At 34.1% G+C, this 20,059-nt stretch overlaps 1 pseudogene; it reads right to left on the reverse strand.

The window, feature by feature from the left end:
• Positions 1 to 16,004: 16,004 nt before the first annotated feature.
• On the reverse strand, positions 16,005 to 19,731 carry LOC100618628 (protein MEMO1-like; annotated as a pseudogene).
• Positions 19,732 to 20,059: the final 328 nt, after the last annotated feature.

Raw genomic sequence — 20,059 nt, forward strand, 5'->3', positions numbered from 1 at the left:
AAGTATCTAGGAGTGGTTATAGAGGAGGGCATATGGACAACTTGTTTCTGCAGTGTATCAAAACCCATATTTTACTAGTCTCTCTAAAGATAGGTAAATGAATATCACACAGTCATCAAGGGAGGATATAAACAGGTTATATGATCCAATTTATGAACAACATCATAGAACAATAGGAGTAAAAAATGTCATTGAAGACATAGATGATACATGGAAAAGTTATCGTGGCAAAGCTGGACATTGTGTACTTTGCCTAATATCAGAACTCTAGACGTCGTAAGAAAATTGCATCAATTGTAGTGAACTTATAGCAGTATACAGATGCCAGATACTGAAAGCAGTCATGTTATGGGCTGTGGTCAGCTGTTTAAGAGGAGTATCCATATCTATAAGACAAGAGAATCATTTGAGTATATATTGGTGATTTATCTGAGATCTGAATAGTAACTGATCCCTTTTTGGATTCTCAAAGAATAAAATAAACTTTATTCAATCCTTTACACAGGAGTGTCTTTATGCGTTAAGTGTATCATTATTGGGGAATATGACCCATTTGCATTCATGGTTTTAAGAATTATCTTTGTTATATTTATACTTTCAATAGATTTTTATTTGTGTGTAATAAACATACAAACATAATTATGTATATGGCAATATTTTATGTTATATATATAGCATGTCCTTTTTCATTTCAGTCAGCAGTTGATCTCTCCCCTTCATAATTTCTCTCTGTATTGCCTGTTACAATAAAACATCTTGAATTTTTTATATTTTAATATAATGTCTGAAAGTTTTGATTATATTACCTATAAATTCCTGATTCCACTAAGACTGGGAATTCACCTTGTCCCCTCTACTACACCTCATACCTCTAATTCAGTAATATTTTAAATACTTTTTAGCTTATAAGAAGTACAATATTCACTCACCTGGTTTGTTATTCATTTCATTTTTATAAGAAACTGATAAAAGGATTTGCTTTTTCTATGAAGACATTTTATTTTGCCAAATTACAGGTAATAACAATTATCCACAAAAATTTTCTGAACTTATATGATCCAAATTGACTCCCACCCTTCTTTCTCTTCCCCCTGTCAGAGATGGTAAGAAATTTGATCTGGGTTATAAATGTATTATCATGTCAAACACATTTCCATGGTATTAATTTTTGTAAAATAATAATCCCATAAAACCAAAAGCCACAAATAAAAGCTCAAATAAACTAAAGTGAAAAATTGTATGCTTTGATCTCCATTCTGTCTCTAATAGTACTTTATCTGAAGGTGGATAGCATTCTTTATCATAAATCTTTAAGGTTATCCCTAATCATTGTATTTCTGAGAGTAGTCTTTCACAACTTATAATTCTAGAATATTGATATTATTGTGTAAAATGTTATTTTGATTCTGCTTATTTCACTATGCATCAGGTAATGTAGGTTTTTCCATCTTTCTGAAATCATCTTGTTCATCATTTCTTACAGTAAAATACTTTTTCATCACTATCATATACCACAGTTTGTTCAGCCATTCTCCCAAATGATAGATATTCTTTCAATTTCCTATTATTTACCACAACAAAAAGAGTAACTATAAATATTTTTGTACAAATAAATCTTTTCCCATTTTTTTTAACTCTTTGGAATACAGAAATAGCATTCTTATCACTGGATTAAAAGGTACATACTACTTTACATACCTTTGCATATAGTAACAAATTATCTTTCAGAATTGTTGGATCATTTCACAATCTTACCAACAATGCATTAGTGTTCCCATTTTGCCACAATCCCTCCATCATTTATCACTTTTCTTTGCTGCTATATTGGCCAGTACGAGAGATGGGAGGTCGTACACAAAAAAAGTTTTTAATATGTACTTCTCTGAGCAAAAGTGATTTAAAACATTGATAGTTTTGACTTCTTCATCTCAAAACTACTTATTCATATCCTTTGACCATTTGTCAAGTGGGGAATGGTTGTGTTCTGATGAATTTGGCTTAGTTCTCTAAAGAATTGAGAAATGAGATCTTTATCAGAAAAATTTGTTAGCCCCCTAATTTATTTCTCTTCTAATCATGGCTACATTTTGGTTTTGTTTGTATTAAAACTTGCTCATTTAATATTGTCAAAGCTATTTATTTTAAATTTTGTAATTTTCTCCATTTATTGTGTGGTCATATGTTCTTACCTACTCCATAGATGACAGATAAACTATTGTATGTTCTCGTAATTTACTTATGACATCACCCTGTATGTCTAAATCGTATACCCATTTTGACCATACTTTGGTATAGGATATGAGATACTGGTCTATGTCTAGTTTCTACCATGTTGTTTTCCCATTTTTGCAGCAGTTTTTGTCAAATAGTTAGTTCAAATTCCCAAAATTGGGATCTTTGGATTTATCAAAAATTAGATTACTAAGGTATTGTCCTCCTAATCTATTCATTTGATCCAACAATCTATTTCTTTGAAAGTATCAGTCCATTTATACTAGTTTGAAATCTGCTACTGCTAAGTCACCATCCTTCATGTGATTTTTTATTAATTCTGTTGATATTCTTGATCTTTTGTTCTTTCTGATGAAATTTTTAATTATTTTTTCAAGTTCTATTAAATAAATTTTAGTAATTTAATTGGCATGGTACTGAATAAGCAGATTAACTTACGTAGAATTGCCAATTTTATTATATTAGCTTGGTCAACCCATGAGCAATTAATGTTTTTCAAGTTGTTTATGCCTTTCTGTGAAATGTTTCATAATTATGTTCATATAATCACTGCATTTTTTCTTGACAAGTAGATACTCAAGTATTTTACCTTGTCATAGAGATTTTTCAAATGGAATTTCTCTTTCTATCTTTTGATGGTGTTCTTTGTTAAAAATATTTAGAAATGCTGATAAATTATGGGTTTATAAAATGTGGGTTTATATATATGTGTGTGTGTACCAAGTTTGCTAAACTTATTATTTCAACTAGTTTTTTAGTTGATTCTCTAGGATTTCCTAAATATATCATCATATCATCTGCAAAGAGTGATAATTTGGTTTCCTCAAAGCCTACTTTAACTGCTTCAATTTCTCTTTCTTTTTTCTTGCTAGGATTTCAACCACAATATTAAATAAGAGTGGCTATAATGGGTATTTTTGCTTCACTCCTCATCTTTTTGAGAAGGCTCCTACTTATCCTTATTGCAGATGATATTTGCTGATAATTTTAGATTGATACTACTTATAATATTAAGAAAAGATTAATTTATTTTTATGCTTTCTTGAGTTTTTAAGAGGAATGGATATTGTACTTTATCAAAGACTTTTTCTGCCATGGGCAGGGTCCAGCACCACTTGTGGCTCCAGGAGTCTTTGGTAAGTGGAGTGGATAGGAGAAATGAGAGACTGAAGGCAGCTCTGTGTATATGTTTCTGCCAGGGGCATACTCTGCAGTAAATGGCTGCTTCGCCATGCCTAGTTTTTGCCTTTATTTTTATAGCCATTTCTTTGGCACACAGATACATTATTCAACATACATGTTTGGGTAGAGATAATTGGATAAGTGATACATTAACTTTTAACAAATTGTTTGATTAACATTCTGATATCATTCTATTAATTTGTAGCTTTTGATTTGACAAGAAACACAAAGGTTCTACACAAGATAAATGATTTCATCACAGGTGGCTTAATTTTCTTATTAAACTGTGAGGAGCTTTGGGCTTACAGACAATCAAGGAAAATCACAGTTTAATAAGAAATTAATTAATATTAATAATAGTAGATAATCAATCAGAAATTCTAGAAACAGTTCAATAATCATAGCAGTGATGTTGAGAGATCAGAGAGGTACTGAGAACACAATTCAGTTTTAATATTAGACTGATCATTTTTCAGGCTTTACTAGGGAGTTTCTCAAGGGGAGTTTTGGTAGGTAGAATCAAGTCACTGAGGCATGGTGGAGCTTGGTGTACCTGTACAAGTTTTTCCTTATGAATGATTTATGTACTGGCTTTAGGAGAATGAGTTTCTATACAGGGGGATTAGGGGGTATTCAGGGCTTTTCTTGTGGGTACAGCTTTTGCTGGGAATTATGTACCTAAGCAAAAGTTAAAACATAATAGTCTTTTGGGTTTGGTTTTGTGAGTCTAATCTTTTGGTGATATTTTGGGGAAATAGTGTGCAAGCATTTTGCTCTCATATTAATTTTTTGGAGACTAGGGAGAGTATAACAATGATGTAAATTTCATTAATAAGGGATGTTGATGAGAGAAGTCATGCAAAGGGGGTTGTGTGGGCAATTTCATCCTGCCAAATAGTCACTTTGTGACTAGTTGGTGTCCACGAGTGACCTTGTCAAGACATTGTGGCCTGATGGCTCCCAGCATTTTTCTACATGTATTGAAATAATTATAAGTTCTGTTTAGTTATTGTTAGGGTCAATCGTATTGATAGTTTTTTTTACATTGAAACAGATTTACGTTCTTGATATAAATTCCAACTGTTCATAGTAAAGCTTCTTCATGATTTATTGCTGTAGTCTCTTTAACAGTGTTTTATTTAAGATTTTTGCATCAATATTCATTAAGGAAATTGGTCTGTAAATTTCTTTCTCTGTTTTTCTCTTCTTGGCAAGTTAGCAACATAATATTTATGTCATAAAAATAATTTGGTAGAACTCTTTCATTGCTAATTTTCCCAAATAGTTTACATATTATTGTGATTAGTTGTTCTTTAAATGATTGATAGAATTCAAATTCATCTTGCCCAAGGAATTTTTCTTATGGAATTCTGTAATGGCTTCCTCAGTTGTGTTTTGTTTTTGTTTTTGTTTTTTTTTTGCTTTGCTTTGTTTTTTTTTTTTCCTGAGGTGGGATTGTTTAAGTACTCTATTTCCCATTTTGTTAATCTGGACAGTTTATATTTTTGAAAATATTCATTCATTTCACCAAATTAGTCAGATTTATTGGCATATAATTGGGCAAAATAGCTCTTAATGATTTCTTTAATTTTCTTTTCATTGGTGGTAAATTTAAACTTTTTGTTTTTGATACTAATAAGAATTTGCTTTTCATATCCTATCTGCCACTTTGTTTAATACATTCATATGTAAATACATAAAGCTAATTTTATATCTTGTTCTGTTTTTCTCCTGAATTATGTTTGATTCATTATTTGTATTTTTTGAACAATGTAATGTGCAATTATTTTTTTTATTATATTTTAAGAGAACCAGAATCTCATTTCCCTCTACCTTATACCTCTCCTTTCATTTATCAATGATTTCCTTTGTTGGCATTGTCATTAATTATTTTTCTTTTGTCCTTTTTATTTAAAAATCTAATTCAGGGCACAGCTAGGTAGTTCAGTGGATTGAGAGCCAGTCTAGAGATGGGAGGTCCTAAGTTCAAATCTGCCCTCAGAGACTTCCCAGCTGTGTGATCCTGGGCAAGTCAATACACAGTATTGACTCCAAGACAGAAGGTAAGGGTTTTAAATTTTAAAAAAAATATCTAATTCCCCCTCATTTGTCTCTTAATAAATACTTAACTAAAAGCACCTTTCATTTCTTCTCATCCAATATATCTTAGTTTTATAAAAAAATGTCTGCACCTTAAAAAGAAATAATTAATTTTGCATATTTTCTTTTTCAGTCTGCTTTCATTTCAGTTCAACCTAAAATTTTTAATTTTTGGTTTATAATCATCAAATATGTATTCCTTTCTTAGTCTCTAAATTTGTCACAGAATTAATTCTCAAGTTCCCACTGATAGACAATTTCCATTGCTATTGCCTTTTGGATTTTGCCATTTTCCTGGCTTTTTCTATTTTGCCTCAGATGGACTTTCTATAAATATTTTCGTGGTCTCTTTAAGGAGATAATCATTGAATCACTTCATTTTCTATTTTCCTCTCTTCTGCAAGAACAATAGGGAAATTCTACCTGTTAATTTCTTCCTAAAGAGTGTCCAGTTTTTGTTTTTGTTTTTTTTTGAGAATGGTTTTATGGTCAGCCATTTTGGCAAGGGATATCATGCAAATTTGCATATGTTTTAATGCTCAGTGAAGAATGTCAGCTGCATACATACTTGGAAACTTTGCAAAAAAAAAAAAAAGCTAAAAGAACTACACAGCTTAGGCCTGATCCAGCAAAGAGTACTGTTGGATTACTCCCTACATGAAATACTGCCTACAGACTCTGTCCATATAAAGAACTTTAATAGAAAGCCTATAATAGACAAAAATGGAGGGGACCATTCCAAGTTACTGCAACAACCCCTTCATCTATAAAAATCTTGGGTAAGGATCCCTGGTTTCATGTTTCCAACATAAAGCCACAAAAATCCATGACCAGAAGAGAACACACAGATTCAGAATTAGAACAAAATCCAGACCCAAATCTAGGAGCAAACACAAAAATCAAGGCAATAATAATGATGTAAAAGAATGTGAAGAAGACTGAAAAACTGCTACACCAATACATAAACTGCTGCACAAAGAACATTGAACACACACAGACACACACACACACACACACACACACACACACACACACACACACACACACAAAGGTTTCATTGCAGGAGAGGAGCAGAGAGAGAGAAAGGAAAGATTTCACCAGTCAAGATATTAGGCAGCAGTCAAAATTTCAGACTACCACAGATAAAGAGATGAAGAGGAAGATCAAAGAAGAAGGAATAGAGATCTGCATCCAAAGATCTGTGCAAAACAAACAGTGCAGAACAAAGTTGATCTCAGCAGTCAACACATAGACAAAGGACCCCAACAGCCTTTGTGGAGTAGTGAACTGGATGTTTCTTAACACCAAATTCAAGGGGGGATTTTATTTTAATAAAAAATCCAAGATTTAAATTTTTGTTCAAGAAAGATATTCAAGGAAAGAAGCTTGCTGACTCCTAAATCCAGAGAATGAACTGTTGCATAAAGATGCCAGAAAATCTACACTACTTCAAGAAGATCCAGAATGAACTTTGGGTGTGGTTGATTGAACTGGTTTGATTGAACATTTATTTGAATTTATACTCTTATGCCAAACTGGGACTGTCCCCTAATTGGTTTTTATCAATGTGCCCAGCAAACATTGGTTTTGCTGTCTTTCTCTCTTCTATTTCCCTCTTCTATCTAACTATGGTAATTTCCTCTTAGAAGGTGAAATTTTATATGCCCCTGCAGTTAGAAGAATTTAGAGGTGCAGGATGATTATGCTTAGTGATCAGTTGGGGAGTCTAGTCTCCCAATCATCATCAGGGGGGATTATAAATTTTAGATTTACTCCACCCTGCTTAGACTAACAAAAAAGGAATGTCTACATCCCTACTTAAGGATTTAGTATTGAGGAGGATGGCCTATGACAGACATGTTCTAGCAAATGACAAATCAGAAACAACTAACAGACCCCTGGGCTGTCCTAAGTCAAGTTTAAGCTACCATTGGTACATGTGAGACAAAGGAAAGTAATGTAAAAACAGTCTATATATTTGGCATCATTTCCTCTATCCATCCTCTTTTTGTGGAGAGGTCGCTCTGGCGGCAGCATGCTGAGCATCTTGCCATCTTGGCGTGGTGGCAGCTATTGTCCAGGTTTGGTGGTGAAAGTCCTTAATATACTACTGTGGAAGCTTAGTAACTTAGTTTAGGTGAGGTGTCTTCTCTGAGTTCTCTTGGAGTTTAGGCTGATTCTTTTCTCCTTTACCTTAAAAAACACTGTCCTCTTAGGAAAGACTCTAACCTTCTGAAATGACCTTGTGGAAGAGGTCTTTGAAATACCCCTGGCATAGGCCAGGCAGGAGGAATCCTGTACCCTTTCCCTCTCTCTTCTCCTTAATTTCTTCCCTCTATATTAATTAAACCACCTCTATATTAATTAAACCATAAAATTTCCAAACTGAGTTGGGTATTTTATTTGGGATTCCTTCCCTGGCAACCAATTAAATTTAGATTAGTCACATCCTTAAAATTTCCCTTACAGTCGGTACAGTCGGTACATGCATCACTACATAACAGGACACAGACACAACACAAACTGATGTATTGGGACTCTGGTGTAAATAAATGGGTGCCCATAAGTTTGCAAACTGTAAATTGTAAATATGTAAATATAAAGTCCTTCAAAGTCTCAGGCAGATGGAAAGATCAAAAGATTTTTCTGTTTGACCAACAATAAAGTCAGGGCCATGTAAATAGGTATAAAAATAAGATGTAAATGGTGTACAAAGTAATTGTGTTATAGTTAACAATAGCAACAGAGTTAGGGATAAGATATAATAGCATACAAATAGTATAATGTAGAATTAGGGATAGGATAGATAGAGCATAGGGAAGTTGAATACACAGCTAGACAGAGTAAGGGAAAGAGCAGTGATAAGATAGAATGGAAGAGTAAGTAAGATAACAAAATTGTATTAGATAAGATTAGGTTAGAATATAATAGACTAACAAAAAGATAGAATTGCATTAATAGTTACAGTACTGGACATTGTTTAAACAACAAAGAAGTAAAAAATTGTTACATTGCTTACATTAGTTGATTCATATAGATATTGTTATGACAAATTTGCCAAACCCTAGTTTCTCCAACTTTGTAATTTCTAGTAACCTAACAGACTATCCTACTCAAAACTTTCCACAAACCCTTGTTAGAATTAGCTTTAGTTAGCAAAGTGTAAGAATGGGTTAGAGAAGACAGATGTGTTATTTTGAGGGATAGCAACATTAGTTAGCTAGGATTAGATTTTAGTAAACATAAATTAATCCCAATGCAACATTAGGAAAGATTGCACAGGACAAAAAATGGGATTTGTAATGCTCAATGCATGAGAGGATTTTGGAATCTTTGCATCAGGGATGAGTGACAGAAAATGTCTATTGGAGAGTGCAGCATGGTGGAAAAGGAAAACTGACAAAATATATCTATATATATATATGGAATTATTGGCTTTTTTAACTGAGTTCTTGACCTGGTAGGACATGTTTCCTAGCTGAAGGATCTCACTGAGAGCTACAAGAGAATAATCTATTCCTGCATTCAAGTTCTTTTATAGATCCATCATCTGTCATATATCTCCAAATACCTCTCAACTGAGAAGATCATTCAAATCCCAAAGTGGGACTGAGGACTCACAGAGGAGAGAGCCCAGCTCCTTTAGCCTTCCAGTCCTCTTGCATCCTATCTATTTATAGATTTTTAGGATATATATATATATATATAAATTGTGATGTTATTTAGTTGGAGTACAGGACAGAGAAACCTGGGTCTGCGAAATTATGCTGCCCAGGTGAAAGACTGTATTAGGAAAACATAAAGGAAGCCAATCCCCACTTTCCATCTCCCAATTTGATTATAGTACCATTATTAAACTTTACAAACCACAATCAGATTTGTCCAGCTTATTGGTTTATACTTGAAGAGATAACTGAAACAAGTTCAACTGGGAAGTACCAAAACTATCCCTCAATGAGACAAAGCTTCCACCAAGGCTTGTCTCCAAATCCTCTCTGTGCCAGAGAAAATGAGGTTTTCCTTGGGTTTATTTGGTAGGGGAACCCTGTCATAAACTCTCCCCCACCCCTTTCCCTCAGGGAACCTCAATATACCAGTGCAACAATTGACAGTAAACTCTCTCAGGGGAGGTGAGAGGAGAGCAGGTGCTAGCCCATTCAGCCTTCAACTCTCTCATTCTGTAGTATACCAGGCATGTTAGGATCTGGGAAGTATGGTTGATGTATTGATATTGTATCATATATATTCATTTTCCAGACACATGGTCAGATCAGTTAATGATCATTGTATGGAAGTTACAGTCCAAGGGGCAAGAGAATTCCTGAGCGGCCACAGGGTCCTATCTCACACCTTGTCAGACCACATTCCTTTACAAGCCTCATGTCAGGTTATTCTCCACCTGTTTGATCTTGTCATTGTCAATTCAACCAATGTTAAAACCTATGTCATGTTACGTATTTATTGATCACCTCCCAAACCACATTCCTAAAACCTCCAATAAATACTGGGGAACAATCGCGAATATCTCTCTTACATCCCTGGATCTTCTGATTGCTCTGTCCTATCTTATTCCTCCTGACCTCTCTTTCCTTGCGACACTGACGCCCCCATGCTTCCTATTATTCCTCGGATACTTTTGTCCATAGGAGGAATTCAGGAGTTGTTACTCCCCACATGTTTTCTTATTCCTCATATTTCCCATTAATTACTTGTCCAAGGGAAATATTCACGGAGATCGCTCCACTCCCCATGTGTTTTAACTTGTTGTCTGAATCTTTATTATTCACCTATTTCCTTCAGTCTCCTTTCTCCTTCTCAGGTTATCACCCACAGGTAAAATATATAGGGATCATAAGTCAGTCCTTATACATTCAGATTCTTCTCTGGAAGGAACTCCTTGAGAATATATACCATATATACCACTGATAAACCATCAAAATCAGTGGAGAAAACCTTTATTTTAATCTCACAAATCACCATTTTTACATAGACAATTATTTCAATAAGATCATTATTTTCTATTATCACAAATTCTGATAAATTTTGCTCTATTTCTTATAATATGATCATCAACTTTTTTTTTGTGCCTTGTCATTTTTTTCCTGGGAGACATATATTTAAGCTGTCTATAGTTATACTGCTTTCAAGATCAATGTTTTGCTTGTATATGGACCATGATTTATTTTAACATCATTACATCTTACTTGTCCTTCATTTTTGTATATTTATATTCCCAAACTGGTTTTCTCACTTTCAGTTTCCCACCAGGGATTCAATGTTTTGTTTTGGGTTTTTTCCCCTATTCCATCAATAATTTTTGCTGTCCAGTCCATATATTCAACTTTCATGGTACTTATTTCTATTGTAAACCATTTGAAATAATCTTAACCATTGCATGTATCCTTTAAATCTACATGATAATCTTCCTTATCAGATCTTAATTCATTTTCCTTTGTCACGGAACTCATTTAGGTGTCCTGGGGGCTATATTATTTTCTTTTTAAATATATTTTCCATTGATTTATCTGAATGTGGTCAAGGTTTAGCAGTATTTTGTTCCTACTGAGATATTTCACTTCCTTTTTTTACTTCTTTCCATGTGAGGAAAGATCCTCCTGTGTCAGGCTCCTGCTGCATCAGGCCATTCACTTATAATTGGCTTCACACATTAATCTAAGTCACTTCTGAGAAAAAATAATTGGCCCCTACTGGATGTCAGTGGCCTGTCAGTCAGTTATAGTACAACTCCCCATTCCCATTCCCATTCCTTACATGCTAAAGCCATACCCCAGTTGCCCTTGTTCTTTGATAAGCCTTTACCTTTCTTGACATATATTTCTGGTTATATAAAAACATAAAAAGCTCTATTAAATCAAACTATATTCAATCACCTTAGATCTGCTCTGTATATGAAACCACATGAGCAAACAAACAACACCTTCCTAACCAGATGCATTTGCTTAAAGGAACAATGATAATTATGTCTAGTAAAGATAAAACTAAATGCCACAATATCCCTCCTTATACCTACTTGTTAACTGTTTACTTATCTACAAATATTTCATTCCAAATCAACACTGATCCTAGATTAACAAGATGTTCTCAACAAGGCCACCCACCATGTTGTCTGGTAATGATTCACATGATTGTTACCTTATTTGACTTCTTGGTGTCATTACCTGTGGAATAAGATAGAACTACCTTACCTCTTGTACTTGGGAAGTTTTGAAAGTTTATAGGAATCATAGAATGTCTAATCTTTTATTTTGTTATTATGAGCTAGTATTTTCTTTTTTCACTTCTATGTTCCAAAGACTCCATAGTGATGAAGGCAATGAGGTAAAAAGGGATGTGCCCTAAAAACCTTATACCAGGGGCTATTATTTGATCTTTGGCTCTTCCTTCATTTAAGCTTTTATGATGTCATGCCATATTCCATACTCCATGATGCTTCATTTAAAACTCTCTGAGCTGTGAACTGTGCATCATTTCTATCTCTTGGTGAGAATTAGTACTGAGACATATGAAGCCATGTTAGAGGAGATGATTTATAAAATATCTAACCTTTATTTCTCTGCAAAATAATTATAAGATGTCTATTTCATCCCCTCAACCTCTAGGATTGATTCACAAAGGAGTCATAGTGCTCCATTCTTATTGTATATGCCTGTTACTCCCTCTCCTTTGAGGTATACCCCCTATGTTGTAACCACTACCTTGAAGGCAGAAAAATTTAAGACCTCATATTTACCTCTTCTCAAGTTCTGACAAGCCTCTTCTTCCTTCTTCCAACCCTATCCTCTCTACTAAGCACCTAAGGAGGGTTCTGATTGATTTCTCTACAAATATTATTGATTTACTAATGAGGAAATAAACTTTTTCCATTTAAGTAAAAAAAAATCATTTTTCCTGCCTATTATACTTCTGATTTTTTCCAGGTACATATCTTCCATGTCAGATCCTTAAATTTAGCTTATAGATGTTTGTTTCTCTTTGCTCAAACACAGAACATTTTTTCAAGTAGTTCATTTCTACTAGATACTATTAATATGAAGACAAAAATAAGCACAGTCCCTTTCCTCAAAGATATTACATTCTATCAAATGAGGGAATGTATATATAAAGTAAATGCAGAATACATGCAAAATAAATACAAAGTATTTTGGGGCAAATGGCATGAATGGCTAGATTATTTTCAAATAAAAGATATTTGAATTATATTGCTAAAGAAAAATATATTTCAACAGGAATATATATATACATATATATATATATGTACATATGAAGGATAGGATTCAGCTAGAGCAAAGTAATGTACAGGGAAAGGAGTCATGTGAGAATAGCATGACATTCCGACAGACTACTCCACAGAGCATAAGAAAGAAAATAATTAAAAGAGGAAAAGAGGATGGGTTCCGGTTTTGAAAGTTTTTAAATAGTGAATGATGTGTTAATAATTTTAGCCTAGAGGAAATGTAGTTCTAAGATAATTTGTGAGATTTTGTTTATTTCTTTTTTATTATTATTATGATGCTCCATCGTGAGTTAAAGTTTTATATTTTTTCTGTTTTTCTTAGATAATTTTAATATGCACTTTGTTTTTTCTTCTCAATGTTTCTAAATAATTTTTCTGTCTTATTTCTTAAAGTGTAATGTCTAAGGTGATTTTTTTCCTTCTGATGATGACCGTATGTATCTGAAAGTGTAATAGAAATGATGACCTGTGTAACTATTTCTTGTTGTAATAACTAGGTACTCTGGCTTGAGACTAGAGAGCTGCTACTAGTATGGGGACACACCTGAGGGCTGTCTATTTGCAATGCAGATAAATGTATTTGAGAGACACTGAGAAATGCTGCTACAGAGGAATGTTGTAGGATTTGCCTACTGATCTCTACTCATGACTAGTAGATCAATATATTTCCTAACCTCCACCTCCCTTCACTCCCAGATCCCACATGCTCCCTCACCCCCCCTCCATTCCTCCAGGCTCTCCCTCCCAGTTTCTTCTTGAAGCTTGTGGCTTTGCCCCTCCCCTGAGTGGAGTATGAAGATACTCTTGTTTTCTTTCTCGGTTAAGGGGTTTATTGGGAAAAAACAGGATAGAGAACTGAGGAAAGAGGGATGAGGGTTTCCCTAAACCTAAACTATAAGGAGAATTTGAGGGTTTGGGAAATCAGTCCAGTCACAATTGTGACAGAGAGACAGTTAGAGAGATGGAGGACAATTATTCTTCTTCTTTTCTTCTCCACAAAGCCACCAAGGTCTCAGCCTAATTTCAGAAGCCTCCCTCAAGGATCCTTCAGCCTGGGACCAAAGTTAATAATAATAGTTCTCAGTTTCTTCTCCCTATAGAAAGACTTGCCTCCTTGGTCAGTCACCCACAAAGAGAGCAGAGGTTTCTTCATTTCTCCTGGCCAGCTCAACTGCCTTCTCTGGGAACATTCCATTTGAAATCTTCACCTTTATTTGGCAGATCAGGTCCCCAGCTTGGTTTCCAAGTCTGAAGTCCTCTCTTTCTGGCTTGCCTCTATCACAAATGACATGTAGTCCTTAGATTAACTTGAAATATCCTTATCTTCAGGTTGTATATTTTTTATTTTGTAAATCATATTTTAACAGTATTTTCTTTTTAAAATTTTAAGTTCCAATTTCTCCACTTCCTAATAACACTCCACCATCCACTGAGAAGGCAAGTAAATTGATGTCAATTATAATGTGCAAAATTATGGAAAATATGTTTATTACCAATAACCCTCCAAAAACTTTTAAAAGAAAGCAAAAAAATAAAATTTAATTGACATTCAGAGTTCATTAGTTGTTTTTTTTTAGTTTTAAAAAAATTAATTTAATTAGATGATTTAGAATATTTTCCTATGGTTATAAGATTCATGTTCTTTCCCTCTCTTCCCACCATCCCCTTCCCATAGCCAATAAACAGTTCCACTGGGTTTTACATGTGTCATTGATCAAGACCCATTTCCATAAGATTAATATTTGCACTAGGGTGATGGTTTAGAGTCTGCTTTCCAAGTCATAGCCCCATCAACCAATGTGATCAAGCAGTTGCTTTTCTTCTGAGTTTCTTTTCCCACAGTTCTTCCTCTGGATTTGGATAGCGTTCTTTCGCATATGTCCCTCCTAATAGTTCTGGATCATTGCATTACTATAAGTAGAGAGGTCCACTATATTTGATTGTATTACAATGTATCAGTCTATGTGTACAATTTTCTCTTCATCAGTTTTTTGTCTGGAGATGGATAGCACTCTTTTCATCATGAGTCCTTCAAAAGTGAATTGGATTATGGCATTTATCATAAGTAGCCAAATCTTTAACAATTGTTCATAATAATAACATTGTTGTTGTTGTTCACAATGATCTGTTATTTCTTTCTTTATATTTCTTCAGTTCATATGGATATTGCCATATTTATTTTCTGACTGCCCCATCATTTCTTATATTATGATTGTTCTACTTCTAAATCGTGATAATGACATTTTCTGTCATTCCCCAATTGATAAACTTCCCTTTAATGTCAATGTTTTTTACCAACACAAAAAGAGCTGTTAAAATATTTTGTACAACAGGATTTTTCCCCTTTTTCCTTTGATCTCTTTGTGATAACCTAGTAGGGGATTTTTCTGGACCAAAGACTATGCACAATATTATAGCGACCCAGGCATAGTTCAAATTTGTTATTCAGAATGACTGGGGCAGTTCATAACTCTTCCATCTTTGTATCTATCTATATCAATCACAAGGAAATATAATTTCTAATAGGTGTAAAGGTGTACTTCAGAGTTGCTTTTATTTGCATTTCTCTAAACAATTATTTAAAGCACTTTTTATGTGACTATATATAGCTTTAATTTCTTCATCTGATACTGACTTATGATATTGACTATTTATAAATTGGATAATGACTCATTGTTATAATTGACTCTGGTTCCTATATATTTAAGAAGCTAGGCCTTTATCAGAGAAATTTGATATAAAATTTTTGATATATTTGACTTGTCTATTTTCTGGTTTAGCAAAATATGGTTTCCCCCATTATCACTTCTTCCTTTCTTTAAAAATGTTGTTTAGCCCTTTATTAGCAATTAAAATAGAAGGTATCTGTTATATGCCATAGCTAGTAGTTGATTATGCTGGAGATTTATTATATTACAGTATAAATGATTTATAAATGTATTTTTCATTAGTAAAAAAAAAAACGTGGACCTTTTTTGTTTGTTTACAATTTGCAAAACTGTTCTGAAAGCTAATTGATGCCACCCATTCCTCCATCCTTCCTTTGTCCTAAACAAGAAAGCATTTTATAATGAATTTAAATTAAGGAAATACTATACCTATTAGAAAAGAAGAGAAGAAACTTCTTCTAATTTTGAGGTTTCAATTCCCCCAAACACCAGTAACTATATTTTGTAAGGGCAAGAATGGGACCCCATTTAGAGTATGACATGTGTCATCCTGAGTATTTAGAGATTCAGTGGACCCTACAAGTTCCAGCTGTATAATTCACTGAACTGTCTTTCCAATTTCTATACTGACATTCCTGGTAATAATTCAAAAATGAAAAGCTTCTATTAATTCCATTCTTCTCTAGTTCTGTGATAGCATTCAGTGACTCACCAGTGGAATGTCTTCCACATGTTATGTTTCTTCAAGTAACTGCTAAAAGATACAGGACCTACTTATTTTATAGTGCTCATGCCCATTTTATCATAGTAATTATAATATAACTTTTGACCCCAATGCCAGAAATAGGAAGCAATCACAAAGAGGTCACTAGAATCTGTTAGATATTTACTGAACAATTTTTCAAATTCCTCTCCTTTTGACTTACTTTGAGCTCCTACCAATACAGAAATAATGAATAATGGCAAACTCGTTCTTGTGGCTTTCCATGGTTTTAGCAGTATAAGGCAAATACATTTAAATACTGTGTTCAACTTCATCTGTCTGCAGATACATTCACTGATATATCCCTAACTTCCACAGCTCTCCATTAATCTTTTGATCAATACAAAGATAACACAAAGATATTATATATATATATATATATAACATATATATATATATAAAGATGTTTATATATATATATATATATATATATATATATATTGGATAGTGCACATTGAGATAGAGGTACATAATGAGAAGACTGAGGGTAAATTTTCTCAAGGTAAGGGAAGAATACCCTTGTTTGTAAGCATGTGAAGCACATTTCCCACAGTAAACATATCCGGCCTGGGATGGGCAGGGGATCGGTGTGGGAATAATGGGTCTAGGAGTTCTTTTCTGAACTCTTATTGTGAAAGCCAACATGAGACTATGTATGAGCTCCTGGAATCACCGGCTTCCTACAAGACTACTTTGATGGACATCTTAGAAGATGTGGTTCCTATGGTACATATGGATGAATGAGAAGGCAGCAGTAGCTCAGGGAAGGTACATAATTAGGCCTATTTTTGGTTTCACTTTGCCTGAGATCATAATTGTTATTCCTGCTATTTTTACTTCATCTGAAGCATAATGCATTCCACTCAAACCATTTGTTTTAACTCTGTGTGTTTTTGTGTTTCAGGTATGTCTCTTATAAACAATATATTTGCTGGGCCCTGGTTTCTAATTCATTCTGTTCTCTGATGTTTTACTGGTGAGTTCATCCCATTCACTTTCCAAATTACAATTTCTAACTGTATTTACCTCCCTCCTATTTTCTTTTCTCTCTCTATTTTCATCTTGTCCCTTCTCAAAATCCTGTTTCAGTTCTTACTGTTACCTCCATTAATTTTACATCCCTTTTATCATCCACCCCACACATCTCTTATCATCTTTCCCTCCTATATCCCTATTGTGTAAGATAGAGTTCTTTAAAAAACAAACAAAAAAAAAAACCTTACCTTTTTTCTTAGAATTGGTTCTAAGGCAGAAGAGATTGGAGGGTTAGGCAACTGGTGGTAAATGACTTGACCAGGGTCACAAAACTGGGATGTCTGAGGTCAGATTTGAACCGAAGATCTCTCATCTATAGGATTGGCTCTCTATTCACTGAGTCACATAGTTGCACCAGGAGAAATCTCTGTACAAAACTGAGTGTAGCTATATTCTTCCCTCTTCAAAACAATCCTTCTGAGAGTTAGGTTCAAACATTCCTTGCCACCTTTCTCCATTTTTCTCTTCATTATAATTATTTTGTTGCAAGTTACTTTTGTATAAGGCAAATTTCCCCATTCTTCTCCCTTTCTTTTTCTCTCTGTCTATCCCTCCTTCCTACTCCTTCATATTTTGTTCTAAGATTGTCCTAGCATAGTTGATTCACACTCTTTTTTCATCTATGTAGAATCATTTAAATTGTGATATGATTCTTATGCTTTTCATGTATCATCTTCCCATATAGAAATATGAATAGTTTACATTTATTTAGACCTATATGGTTATTCTTATGTGCTCATTTTTTAATACTTATTTTTTAAACCCTTGCCTCCATCTTGGAGTCGATTTGAATCTGAGGCCAGATTTGAACCTAGGACCTCCTGTCTCTGGCTTGGCTCTCAATTCACTGAGCTACCCAGCTGTCCCCCTCTCTTTATATTTCTCATGAATCTTGTTTTTAAATATTATATGTTCTATAAAATCTTATCCCTCTGAACAATTATATTCAGTTTTGCTGGACTGATGACTGACAGTTATAATCATAATTCCTTGTCTTCTGGAATATCATATCCTAAGCCCTCTGCTCCTTTAACATAAAAGCTGTTAAATGTTGCCTAATGTTGGCTATAACTTGACAATATTTTAATTATTTTTTTGCTGACTGCTATCAGTGTATGCTATTTGATGAGGGAGCTCTGGAATTTGGATTCATTCCTAGGAGTTTTCCTTTTGAGCTATATTGTAGGAGTTCATCAGTAGATTTTTTTCAATTTCTATTTTACCTTCTAGATTTAAGATATCAGGGCAGTTTTCCTAATTTCTTGAAATTCAACATTTAGGTATTTTTTTTAATCTTAAGTGAACTCTTTTGGATTCACTTTCAAGATCAGTTTCTTTTTTTATATATTTCTTTTTTGCCATTTTACAAAATTCTGTTTGTTTTTTCATGTTTTTTCATGTTTTTTTTTTTACAAAGCTTTTAATTCTCTTTTTGAGTTATTCTAGTATGATACTCATTTCTTTTCCCAGCTGCTGGGAACCATCAAAGACCATGCTGTTTAACACAGTCACACATGGAAAACCAGGGACTGCAAAACAGCCCACAGGAAGGATGGTAACATCCACTGAAACCCCGCTGAATGACTTTCCTTATTAATATTCCCTTATTATTGGAATTGCTATGATTATTCCCCAGGAAAAATAGATGAGAGCAACATGATTGCAGGGTTGACAGAGATGTCCCAATCTTTCCCCCCAGAATATTACCAAGAGATTTTACTCACAAAATTAAACCTAAGGATTCTTATGTACCCACTTAGTTAGGACCATCTTTCTAGGCAAATAAAAATTCTGGCAAATCTGTGCTCAGTATTCCCCAACCTAAATCTGGTTCATGTTGATTCTACCCTCTGACCGCACACTTAGCAACAATGTTTTGTTTATGATGTTCTTAGACTTTGCGTCTGTTTTTAGGATCTATGGAAAATGAAACCATGTGCCAAGTAGATATGAGACCATGAGTGTATAAAATAAAGCCAAGCCTCAGCCAAGGGAGAGAAGTTTTTTCCTGTGAAACTTGTGCTGTGGGTTAAATACAAAACCTGTGTCCCATTAATCAATCTGCCAACATCATCCCACCTCCAACATCCTATCCTCTGTGGGATATTGGATTCACCCCAAGAGCACCTAGACTTTATTTTATTAGTCCTATTACTTTCTTTAATTTTTCCAAAAAATTTTGTTGGACTTAGGTCCAATTAGCATTTTACTATGAGACTTTGCTTTTTACTGCTTTTACATTGTTGTGTTTTTCTATGTTTAGGTCTTTGTCTTCCCTGCCAATGTAGTAGCTATTTATGGACAAGATATTTTGTTTTCATTACTATTTACTCATTTCTTCAGCCTATTTCTTGACTCACCTGTGTATGGGAGGCTATGTCTAAAGCTTTGGCCCTTTTTGATTTACTGTTTTTAGAACTACTTGTGGATATCTGTAAGTTTTCTTCGATTCCAATATGATTTCCTCTGAGGAGAGGTGTGGTTGCTGCTTTCATTTCCTGTGCTATAGTCTTTTCCCAGGAACGGCTTCTGATCACATGTAGTCACTATTCCTAGCACCACTCTTGTCTCTGGAACTATGAGCTTTTCTCCTGAAACTATATGTACTGCACTCCTCTGTGCTTTGTAACTGTGACTAAGAACTGTATATGGTCAATAGCTATTCAACTGTGCCAACTGTACCCAGACCCAGCAAATAGTCCCCTATAATCTCTTTCTGGCCACTTGTTCAACTCCTTTACTTTTTCAATTTTGAAGATCCTAAAGTTTCTGTGGCTGCCACCAAACTATTACAGGTGCCTACAAAAACCACAGTTAGTGTTA

Source organism: Monodelphis domestica, chromosome 3, assembly GCF_027887165.1.
Source record: "Monodelphis domestica isolate mMonDom1 chromosome 3, mMonDom1.pri, whole genome shotgun sequence".
NCBI lineage: Eukaryota > Metazoa > Chordata > Mammalia > Didelphimorphia > Didelphidae > Monodelphis > Monodelphis domestica.